The following is a 12,792-nucleotide window of genomic DNA, read 5'->3' on the forward strand; positions in this document are numbered from 1 at the left end:
GGGTACCAGAATCACCTGGTCCAGGTGACATCCAGATGGGGACCAGAGTCACCAGGTCAGGGTGAGGCCCAGAGAGTTCCACAGTCATCATGTCCAGGTGAGGCTCAGGTGTGGAACAGAGTAACCAGGTACCAATGATGCCCAGGTGAGACCAGAGTCACCAGATCTGGGTGACGTGCAGATAGGATCAGAGTCACCAGTTCCAGGTGAGGCCAAGAAGGAGTCCACAGGAATCAGGTCCAGGTGGAGAACAAAGTCACCAGGACTGGGTGAGGCCCAGATGGGGACCAGATTCACCAGGTCCAGGTGAGGCCCAGGTGGTGACCAGAGTCCCCAGGTCTGGGTGAGGACCAGGTAAGGACCAGATTCACCAGGTCCAAGAGGCCCACGTAGGGACCTGAGTCACCAGGTATGGGTGAGGCCCAGGTGGCAAACCCACTCACCAGGTCCAGGTGAGGCCAACCTGCAGGCCAGAGTCACCAGATCCAGGTGAGGCCCTGGTGGGGACCGGAGTCACCAGGTAAATGTAAGTCTACAAGAACACCACAGTTACCAGGTCCAGGTGTGGTTCATGTGGGAACGAGAGTCACCAGGTCCTGGTGAGACCCAGGTGGGGACCACAGTCACCAGGTCCAGATTGAGGACTAGGTCGGGGGCCCAGAGTCATCAGGGCCAGGTGAGGCCAAAGTGTGGAGCAAAGTTATCATGTCCAGGTGAGGCCCAGTTGGGGAAAAGAGTAACCATGTCCCATTGATGTCAGGTGGGACAAGAGTCACAAGGTCCAGACGAGGCAAGTGAGGAGTAGATTCACCAGGTCCTGTGGAGGCCCAGTTGAGGACCAGTGTCCCCAGCTCCGGGTGAGTCCCAGAGGGGGACCAGAGTCACCCGGTTCTGGTGATATCCAGGTGGGGACCAGAGTCACCACATCAGGGTGAGGCCCAGAGGGGGACGAGAATCACTAGGTCCAGGTGAGGCCCCGATGTGGAACTGAGAAACCAGGTCCCATGATGCCCATATGAGGACCTGAGTCACCAGGTCCAGGTGAGGTCCCTGTGGGAACCAGTCACCTCATCCAGGTGAAGCCCAGGTGAGACCACAGTCACCAGGTCAGGGTGAGGTCCAGAGGGAGACCAGAGTCACCAGGTCCAGGTGAGGCCCAGGTATATAAGAGAGTAACCAGGTCCCAATGATGCCCAGGTAAGGACCAGAGTCAACAGGTCCAGGTGAGGCCCAAATATGGATCAGAGTCATTTTGTTCCAGGTGAGGCCAGATGGAGACCACAGGAACCAGGTCCAGGAGAGCCCCATATGGGAACCAGAGCCACCAGATCCAGGTGAGGTCCAGGTGGGACCACAGTCACAAGGTCCAGGTGAGGCCCAGGTGGCAACAGGATTCACCAAGTCCAGGTGAGGCCCAGGTGGTGACCAGTCACCAGATCCAGGTGAGGACCAGCTAAGGACCAGATTCACCAGGTCCAAGTGAACCCCAAGGGGTGACCAGAGTCACCAGGTAAGGGTGAGGCCCAGAGGGGGAACCAGAGTAACCATTTTAGTTTGAGGCCCAGAATGGGACCAGAGGTCCCTGGTCAAAGTGAGGCCCAGGTGTGGAATAGAGTATCCAGGTCCCAATGATGCCTGGGTGAGGAACACAGTCACTAGGGCCATGCAGGGCCCAGATGGGGATCAGAATCACTAGGTCCTGGTGAGGCATAGAATAAGACCACAGTCACCAGTATCAGGTGAGCCCCTTGTGGGAACAAGAGCCACTCTATCCAGCTGAGTCCCAGGTCCATGTGAGGCCCACGTGAGGACCAGATTCATCAGGTCGAATTGAGGCATAGCTGGGGACAAGAGTCACCAGGTCTGGGTTAGGCCTAGGTGGGGCAAGATTCAGCAGTTCTGAGTTAGGTCAAAGTGGGGATGAGAGACACCAGGTCCAGGTGAGGCCAAACTGAGGACCAGAGTCACCAGATCCAGGTGAGGTCCATGTTGGAAAGAGAGTCACCAGGTCCAGGAGAGGTCCAGGTGGGGACCAGAGTCACCAGATCCAGGTGAAGTCCAGGTGGGGACCAGAGTCAACAGATCCAGGTGAAGCCCAGGTGGGGACCAGAGTCACCAGGTCCAGATGAGGCCCAGGTGAGGACCAGAGTTACCAGGTACACGTGAGGCCCCGGTGGAGATCAGAGGCAACAGGTCCATGTGAGGCCAGCTTGGGGACCATGGTCAACAGGTCTACTTGAGGCCCAGGTGTTGAACACAGTAACCAGGTCCAGGTGAGTCCCCGGTGGTGACAAGAGTCACCACGTCCAGGTGAGGCCCAGGTGGGGACCAGGATCACCGGGTACAGGGGAGGCCCTTGAAAGAACCAGAGTCAACAGTTCGAGGTGAGGTGCAGGTGGCAACCAGGGTCAGCAGGTCCACGTCAGGCCAAAGTGGGGTTCACAGTCACTAGGGCACGGTGAGACCCAGAGTGGGACCAGAGTCACCTGGTCCAGGTGAGGTCCAGTTGTGGAACACAGTCACCGGGTCCCAATTATGCCCAGTTGAGGACCATGGTCAACAGGGCCAGGTGAGGCCCAGATGGTGATCGGAGTCACCAAATCCAGGTGAAGCCCAGGTGGGGACCACAGTCACCAGATCCAGGGTAGTCTCAGGTGCAGACCAGAATCACCAGGTCCAGGTGAGGTGCAGGTGGCAACCACACTCACCAGGTCCCAGTGAGGCCCTGGTGGGAACCAGAGTCACGAGGTACATGAGAAGCTAGAAACACTGCAGACACCAAGTCCACATGATGTCCATGTGGGAACGAAAATCACCAGTTACAGTTGAGGACCAGTTGGGGATCCGACTCACCAGGTCCAGGTGAGACCCAGGTGGGAACCAGTGTCACCATGTCCAGGTGTGGCCCAGGTGAAGACCAGAGTTAATAGGTCCAGCTGGGTCACTGTTAGTGAACAGTGTAACCATATCCTGATGCTACCCAGGTGGGTACCAGAGACACCAGGTCCTGGTGAGGCCCAGGTGGGACCAGAGACATGAGGTCCAGGTGAGGTCCCGATGGGAACCACAGTCACCAGGTCAGGTGAGGCCATGCTGAGGATCAGAGTCACCAGTTCCAGGTGAGGCCCAGGTGGAGCCAGAGTCACCTGGTACAGAAGAGGCCAAAGTCAGGACCAGAGTTACCAGGATCAGGTCAGTCCCAGTGGGGAATAGAGTAACCATCTCCCGATGATGCCCAGGTAGAACCAGAGTCACCAGGTCCAGATGAGGCGCAGGTGGGGAGCATATTCACAAGGTTCCGGTGAGGCCCAGTTGAGGACCAGAGACACCAGGTCTAGTTGAGACCTAGAGGGGTACCAGATTCACCTGGTCCAGGTGACATCCAGATGGGGACCAGAGTCACCAGGTCAGGGTGAGGGCCAGAGGGGATCCAGAGTCATCATGTCCAGGTGAGGCTCAGGTGTGGAACAGAGTATCCAGGTCATAATGGTCCACAGGTGAGGACCAGAGTCACCAGATCTGGGTGAGGCCCAGTTAGGATCAGAGTCACCAGTTCCAGGTGAGGCCAAGAAGGAGTCCACAGCAATCAGGTCCAGGTGGGGAACAAAGTCACCAGGACTGGATGAGGCCCAGATGGGGACCAGATTCACCAGGTCCAGGTGAGACCCAGGTGGTGACCAGAGTTACCAGTTCTGGGTGAGGACCAGGTAAGGACCAGATTCACCAGGTCCAAGTGAGGCCCACGTGGGGACCTGTGTCACCAGGTATGGGTGAGGCCCAGGTGGCAACCCCACTCATCAGGTCCAGGTGAGGCCAACCTGCAGGCCAGAGTCACCAGATCCAGGTGAGGCCCTGGTGGGGACTGGAGTCACCAGGTAAATGTGAGTCTACAAGAACACCACAGTCACCGGGTCCAGGTGTGGGTCATGTGGGAACGAGAGTCACCAGGTCCTGGTGAGACCCAGGTGGGGACCACAGTCACCAAGTCCAGATTGAGGCCTAGGTGGGGCCCAGAGTCATCAGGGCCAGGTGAGGCCAAAGTGTGGAGCTAAGTTATCAGGTCCAGTTGAGTCCCAGGTGAGGACCAGTCACCTCGTCCAGGTGAAGCCCACAAGAGTAGTGCCTCCAAGCTCAATCCCGCGACATCCTAGTAATTCCTGTCTTAGACTGGTGCTACATACTAAGTTCCATACTAGCTAATTGAACCCTACATCCAACGGCAACTTACATTCGAGAGTTGGGCTCACACGCATTCCTTCACAGTTCCACACTGCCTGCAGAATGTGTTGCCAACGTCTTCACCAGAGAAGCTTGTCAGAAGCTTGTGAGACGCAAGTGGAATAATGCAGGCCTGGAAGGTGTCTCCAGGTGGAGTAGAGTGGTACGCTTGGAACCTCCTGAGTTAGAATACTGCTGCGTTCTCAGGGCCAGAACTTCGAAAGGACGTCGTTTGATACGGGACACAAGTTTTGTGAGAGGCAAGTGTCTCCTAGCCCAATCCAACTTCTGAGTAATTCCTCCCTCAGAAGGGAGCTACATACGAACTTCCAAACCTGAGTACCTCGGTGAAAGCTGTCTCTCTGGGGAACTTCCTTCTGCGAGATGAGCTGACACGCGGTCCTTCCCAGTTGCATACTGCCTGCAGATGCAGTTACGAACATCCTCACAAGACATGTTTGTCAGAAGCTCATGGGACGCAAGGGGCAAGCTGCAGGCTTCAACGGTTGTGTCTCCAGGTGCAGTAGAGTTTTGTTCATGGAACGACCTGACTTCCAACGCTGTAAAGTTTGAGTTAGGTTACGGGTTAGGGTTAGGGTTAGGGTCCTGTTTAAGCTTAGGGTTAGGGTTAGGGTTAGGGTTAGGGTTAGGGTTAGGGTTAGGGTTAAGGTTCAGGTTAGGGTTAGGGGTAGGCTACGGGTTAGGATTAGGGTTAGGGTACGGGTTAGGTTACAGGTTAGGGTACGGGTTAGGGTACGGGTTAGGGATCGGTTTAGGTTTACGGTTAGGGTTAGGGTACGGGTTAAGGTTAAAGTTAGGGTACTGTTTAGGATTAGGGTTAGGGTTTGGTTACGAGTTAGGGTTAGGGATAGGGTAAGGGATAAGGTTAGGATTAGGTTAGGGTTAAGGTTAGGATTAGGGATTGGGTTTCGTTAGGTTTAGGGTTGGGGTAAGATTAGGGTTAGTGTATGGGTTAGAGTTTGGGTTAGGGTACGGGTGAGGCTTAGGGTAAGCATTAGGGTATGGGTTAGGATTAGGGTACGGGTTAAGGTTAGGTTTAGGGTTAGGTTTAGGGTTAGTGTATGGGATAGGGTTAGGTTTAGGGTACTGTTCAGCGTTAGGGTTAGGGTTAGGGTTAGGTTACAGGTTACGGTTATGGTTAGGGTTAGAGTACAGGTTAGGGTTAGAGTTAGAGTTTGGGTTATGTTTAGGGTTTGGGTTAGGGTTAGGCTACGGATTAGGGTTAGTGTTAGGGTTATGATTAGGGTTCGGTTTAGGCTTAGGTTAGGGTGCAGATTAGGGTTAGGGTACGGGTTAGGGTTAGGGTGAGGGTACGGTTTAGAGATATGGTATGGATTATGGTACGGGTTAAGGTATGGGTTAGTGTACTGGTTATGGTTAGGGTTTGGGTTAGGTTTAGGGTTAGGGTTAGGGTACAAGATAGGGTTAGGTTTACGGTGTTAGGGTTTGGGTTAGGGTACAGGTTAGGGTTAGGGTTAGGGTAGGTTATGGTTAGGCTTAGTGTTAGGGTTAGGTTTCGGTTAGGGTTAGGGTTATGGGTCGGGTTAGTGTTTAGGGTTAGGGCTAGGGTTAGGGTACTGTTTAGGGTTAGGTATAGTGTTAGGTTTAGGTTACAGGTTAGGGTTAGCTTATGGGTTAGGGTTCGGGTTAGGGTATGGGATACGTTTGGGTTAGGGTTAGGGAATGGGTTAGGGTTAGGGCTGGGGTTATGGTTAGGCTTAGGGTACGGGTTCAGGTTAGGGTTAGGGGTAGGGTATAGGTTTATTTATGGGTTAGGGTATGGGTACGGTTTCGGGTTAGTGTACGGGTTAGTGTTAGGGTTTGGTTTAGGGAACGGGATAGGATTAGGGTTTGGGTACGGGTTAGGGTACAGGTTAGGGTACAGGTTACGTTACGGTTTAGGGTTAGGGTACAGGTTAGAGTTAGGGTTCAGGTTAGGGTTAGGGTTAGGTTTAGGGTACGGGTTAGGTTTAGGGTCACGGTATGGGTTAGGGTACGGATTAGGGTTAGGGTTAGGGTATGGCTTAGGGTTAGGTTTAGGTTTAGGGTTAGGGTTAAGGTACATGTTAGGGTTAGGGTTAGGGCACTGTTTAGGGTTAGGGTTAGGGTTAGGTTTAGTTTATGGGTTAGGGTTAGAGTTAGGGTTAGTTTATGTGTTAGGGATACAGTTAGGGTGAGGGTTACGGTTAGGTTAGGTTTAGGGTTAGGTTTAGAGATAGGGTTAGGGTTATGGTTAGAGTTAGCGTTTGGTTTAGGGGTAGTTTTAGTGTTATGGTACGGGTTATGTTTAGGGTTAAGGTAGGGGAGGGTATAGGGTTAGGTTACGGGTTAGGTTTAGGGTACGGGTTAGGGTTAGTGTTAGGGTACCATTAGGGTTAGTGTACGTGTTAGCGTTAGGGTTGGGGTTAGCGTAAGGGTTAGGGCACGGGTTAGGATTAGGGTTAGGTTATTGTTTGGGTTAGGGTCAGGGTTAGATTTAGGTTACGTGTTAGGGTTAGGGTATGGGTTAGTGTTAGGATACGGGTTAGGGGTCGTGTACGGGTTAAGGTTGGGGTTAGGGTATGGTTCAGGGTTAGGGTATGGGTAAAGGTTAGGGTACGGGTTATGGTTAGTGTTCGGTTAGGGTTAGGGTACGGGTTAGGGTAAGGGTTAGGGTTAGGTTTAGGGTTAAGTGTTGAGTTTAAGGGTTACGGAGAGCATTAGAGGTTAGGGTTAGGGGTTAGGGGTTAGGGTTAGGGGTAGTGTTAGCGTTAGGGTTAGGGTTAAGGTTTGGGGTTACTGTTAGGGTTTGGGGTTAGGGTTAGGGTTTGGGTTATGGTTAGGGTTAAGGGTAGGGTTAAGGGCTAGGGTTAGGGTTAGTGGTTACGCGTTTTGGTTAGGGTTAGGGGTTAGGTTTTGGGTTAGGGTTAGGTTTCGGGTTAAGGGTTAGGGTTAAGGGTTAGGGTTAGGGGTAGGGTTAGGGGTTAGCGGTTAGGGGGTAGGGCTAGGGTTAGTGGTTAGGTGTTAGGGTTAGTGTTAGTGTTAGAGTTAAGGTTAGGGGTTACGGTTAGGGTTAGTGTTTAGGGTTGGGTTTGGGTTAGTGTTAGGATTAGGGTTAGGGTTAGGGTTAAGGTTTAGGGTTAAAGGTTAGGGTTAGGTTTAGGGTTAGTGGTTAGGGGTTCAGGTTAGGGTTAGGGGTAGGGGTAGGGGTTAATGTTAGGGTTAGGGGTTAGGGTTAGGTTTTGGTTTAGGGTTAGGGTTAGTGGTTAGGGTTAGGGTTAGGGTTAGGGTTATGGTTAGGTATGTGTTAGTGTTAGGGTTAGGATACGGGTTAGGGTACGGGGTAGTGTTAGAGTACTGGTTAGGTTATGTTTAGGGGATGGGTTAGTGTATGGGTTAGGGGACGGTCTTAGGGTTAGGGTAAGGGTTAGGGTCTGGGTTAAGGTTGGGGTACAGCTTAGTGTTAGTGTACCTGTTAGGGTTAGGGTATGGGTTTAGTTAGTGTACGGGTTAAGTTTAGGGTTAGTGTTCGGGGTAGGGTTTGGGTTAGGGGTTAGGGTTAGGGTTAGCGTTACGGTTAGGGTTAGGGTTAGGGTTAGGTGTTAGGGTTAAGGCTTAGGGTTAGGATAGGTTTAGTGTTAGGGGTTAGGGGTTAAGGTTAGGGATTCGATTCGATTCAATTTTTTTCGATTCGAATCGATTCGATTCAATTCTTTCAATTCGATTCTTATCGATTTGATTCTTTTCGATTAGATAGATTCTTTTCTATTCGATTCAATTTTATTCGATTCGATTCTTTTCGATTCGATTTGATTCGAGTCTTTTTGATTCGATTCGTTTCAATTCAATTCTTTTCAGTTCGATTCGATTCAAATCTTTTTGATGCGATTCAATTCGATTCTTTACGATTCGATTCGAATTTTTTCCTTTCGACTCGATTTTTTACGATTCGATTTGATTCTTATCCATTCGATTTGATTCGATTCTTTTCGATACGATTCGATTCTATTCTTTTCGATTTGATTCTCTTCGATTCAATTCGATTTGATTCTTTTCGATTCGATTCGATTTTTTCGATTCGATTCCTTTTGATTCGATTCAATTCGATTAAAATCTTTCGTTTCGATTTGATTCTTTTTGATTCGATTCGATTTTTTTCGATTCGATTTGATTCTTTTCGGTTTGATTCAATTCGATTCGAATGTTTTCGAATCAATTCTATTCTTTTCAATTCGATTCTATTCTTTTCGATTCGATTCTTTTCGATTCGATTTGATTCTTTTCGATTCGATTCGATACAATTCTGGTCGATTTGATTCGATTCAATTCGATTCGATACTTTTCGATTCGATTCGATTCTTTTCGATTTGATCGCTTCTTTTCAATTCGATTCGATTTGATTCGATTCTTATCGATTCGATTCGATTATTTTGATTCAATTCGATGCTATTTGAATATTTTCGATTCGATTCGATTGCATTAGATTCGATTATTTTTTATTCAATTCGACTCGATAATTTTTTATTTGATTCGATTCATTTCGGTTCGATTCGATTATTTTCGATTCATTTGAATTCAATTTGATTATTTTCGATTCGACTTGATTGGATTCGATTCGATTATTTTCGACTTGATCCGATTATTTTTGATTCGATTGATTCTTTTTGTTTCGATTCGATTCTTTTCGATTCGATTCGATTCGATTATTTTCGATTCAATTCGGTTCGATTCGATTATTTTCAACTCAATTCGATCGATTCGGTTCAATTATTTTCGATTCGATTCGATTCGATTATTTTCGATTCAATTCGGTTCGATTCGATTATTTTCAACTCAATTCGATCGATTCGGTTCAATTATTTTCGATTCAATTCAATTCGATTATTTTCGATTCAATTCAATGCGAATCGATTATTTTCTATTAGATTCGATTCAATTATCTTCGATTTGATTTGATTCGATTATTTTCAATTCGATTCAATTTGATTATTTTCATTTCGATTCGATTCTATTATTTTCGATTCGATTCGTTTCGTATCGATTCGAATCATTTTGATTCAATTCGATTATTTTCGATTTGAATCGATTCTTTTCTTTTCGATTCGATTCTTTTCTATTTGGTTTGATATTTTCGATTCGAATCGACTCGAATCTTTTTGATTCAAGTATATAAGATTCAATCTGATTCTTTTCGATTCAATTTGATTCGATTCGATATGATTCTTTTTGATTTGATTCGATTCATTTTGATTCGACTCGATTCTTTTCTATTCAATTCTTTTTGATTCAATTAAATACGATTCTATTCTTTTCGATTCGATTTGATTTGATTCTTTTTGATTCGATACGATTCGATTTGATTCTTTTCAATTTGATTCGATTCAATTCGATACTTTTCAATTCGATCATTTCGATCGATTCGATTCTTTTCATTTCGATTCGATTCTTTTCGATTCGATTCAATTCTTTTCAATTTGATTCGATTCGATCTTTTCGTTTCGATTTGATTCTTTTCTATTTTATTTGATTCGATTCAATTAGATTCGATACTGTTCGATTCGATTCTTTTCGATTCAAGTCGATTGGAATCAATTCGATTCTTTCGATTCTATTTGATTCGATTCGATACGATTCTTTTCGATTCGATTCTTTTTGGTCTGTCGATTCGATTTTTTTCGATTCAGTTCGATTCGATTCTTTTTTATTCGATTTGATTCTTTTCAATTTGATATGATTCGATTCGTTTCAATTTTTTTCGATTCGTGTCGATTCGAATCTATTCGATTCTTTTCTATTCAATTCGATTCGATTCTTTTTGATTCGATTCGATTCGATTCGATTCCATTTGATTCGATTCTTTTCGATTCGATACGATTCAATTCGATTCTTTTTGATTCGATTTTTTCGATTCGATTCTTTTCAATTCGATTCAATTCTTTTATTTTTTTATTTATTTCTGATAGTCACAGAGAGAGAGAGAGGCAGAGACATAGGCAGAGGGAGAAACAGGCTCCATGCACGGGGAGCCTGATGTGGGATTCGATCCCGGATTTCCAGGATCGCGCCCTGGGCCAAAGGCAGGCGCCAAACTGCTGGGCCACCCAGGTATCCCCGATTCGATTCTTTTAAATTTGATTCTTTTCGATTCGATTTGCTTCGCCTCTTGTCGTTTCGATTCGATTATTTTGATTCAATTCGATTCGACTCTTTTCGTTTCGATTATATTCGATTCAATTTGATTCGATACGATTCGATTCTTTTCGATTCGATACAATTCGATTCGATTCTTCTCGAATCGATTCAATTCGATTCTTTTCGATTCGATTTGATTCTTTTCGATTTGATTCAATTCGATCATTTGGATTCAATTTGTTACATTTTGATTCGATTCTTTTCGATTCGATTCAATTCAATTCTTTTGGATTTAATTGGATTCGTTTAGATAATTTTTGATTCGATTCGATCCTTTTACCCTAGCTTTGATTTGATTCTACTCAATTCAATTCATTTCGATTCTTCTTGATTCAATTCTTTTTGATTCAGTTTGATTCTTTTCAATTCAATTTGATTCTTTTCGATTTGATTCGATTTGATCATTTGTATTCGATTTGTTACATTTTGATTCGGTTCTTTCGATTCGATTCGATTCAATTCTTTTGGATTTAATTGGATTCATTTAGATAATTTTTGATTCGATTCGATTCTTTTACCCTAGCTTCGATTTGATTCTACTCGATTAAATTCATTTCGATTCTTCTTGATTCAATTCTTTTCGATTCTTTTTGATTCGGTTTGATTCTTTTCGATTCAATTCGATTCTTTTCGATTCAATTTGATTCGATTTAATTGTTTTTGAATCCATTTGATTCGATTCAATTATTTTCGATTCGACTCGATTTGATTCGATTCGATTATCGATTCGATTCAATTCCAATTATTTTCGATTCGATTCGATTCGATTATTTTTTATTCAATTCAATTCAATTATTTTCGATTCGATGCAATTTGATTCGATTCTTCTCATTTCAATTCAATTCGATTCTTTCGAATTCGATTCGATTCGATTCTTTTCGTTTCGATTCAATTTTTTTCGATTTGATTCAATTCTTTTCAATTCGATTTGATATTCTTCAATTCAATTCTTTTCGATTAATTTCGATTCGATTCAATTCCATTCGATTCGATTCTTTTCGATTCGATTCGATTCAATACGATTCGATCGATTCTTTTCGATGATTTTTTTGATTCGATTCCATTCTTTTTGATTCGATTGATTCGAATCTTTTATTTTATTTTATTTTTTAAATTTTTTATTTATTTATGATAGTCACAGAGAGAGAGACAGACACAGGCAGAGGGAGAAGCAGGCTCCATGCAGCGGAAGCCCGACGTGGGATTCGATCCCGGGTCTCCAGGATCGCGTCCTGGGCCAAAGGCAGGCCCCAAACCACTGCGCCATTCAGGGATCCCCTGATTCGAATCTTTTAGATTTGATTTGATACGATTCTTTTCAATTCGATTTGATTCGATTCGATTCATTTCGATTCGTTTCGATTCTCTTTGATGTTTTTTGATTCGATCTTTTCAATCGATTTAATTCGATTCAATTCATTTTGATTCGATTCGATTCGAATTTTTCGATTCTATTCTTTTCAATTCGATTCTTTTCGATTTGATTCGATTCGATTTTTTTCTATTAGATTCTTTTTGATTCGATTCGACTTGACTCTTCGTTTCGATTTGATTCTTTTCGATTCGATTTGATTCTTTTCGTTTCGATTAGATTCTTTTCGATTAGATTCTTTTCGATTCGATTCGATTTGATTCTTCTCCATTCGATTCAATTTGATTCTTTTCGATTTGATTCGATAAGGTTCTTTTCGTTCGATTCAATTCTGTTCGATTCTATTCCATTCGATTCGATTCGATTCGATTGTTTTCAATTCGATTTTATTCGATTCTTTTCGTTTCGATTCGATTCTTTTCGATTTGATTCGATTCGATCATTTGGATTCAATTTGTCACATTTCGATTCGATTCTTTTCGATTACGTTCGATTCTACTCTTTTCAATTCGATTGGATTCTTTTCCATTTGATATGATTCCATTCGTTTCGATTTTTCGATTCGTTTCGATTCGAATCTATTCAATTATTTTTTTAACATTTTTTTAAAAAATTTTATTTATTTATGATAGTCATCAGAGAGAGAGAGAGAGGCAGAGACACAGGCAGAGGAAGAAGCAGTCTCCATGCACCGGGAGCCCGATGTGGGATTCGATCCCGGGTCTCCAGGATTGCGCCCCGGGCCAAAGGCAGGCGCTAAACCGCTGCGCCACCCAGGGATCCCCTATTCGATTCTTTTCTATTCAATTCGATTCGATTGATTCTTTTCGATTCATTCGATTCCATTCCATTCGATTCGATTCTTTTCGATTCGATTCGATTCTTTTCGATTTGATTTTTTCGATTCCATTCTTTTCAATTCCATTCTTTTCGATTTGATTCTTTTCGTTTCAATTCGATTCGATTCTTTTCGTTTCGATTAGATTCTCTTCGATTCGATTCGATTTGAT

This window comes from Canis lupus, chromosome 19 (genome assembly GCF_048164855.1).
Source record: "Canis lupus baileyi chromosome 19, mCanLup2.hap1, whole genome shotgun sequence".
NCBI classification, from domain to species: domain Eukaryota; kingdom Metazoa; phylum Chordata; class Mammalia; order Carnivora; family Canidae; genus Canis; species Canis lupus.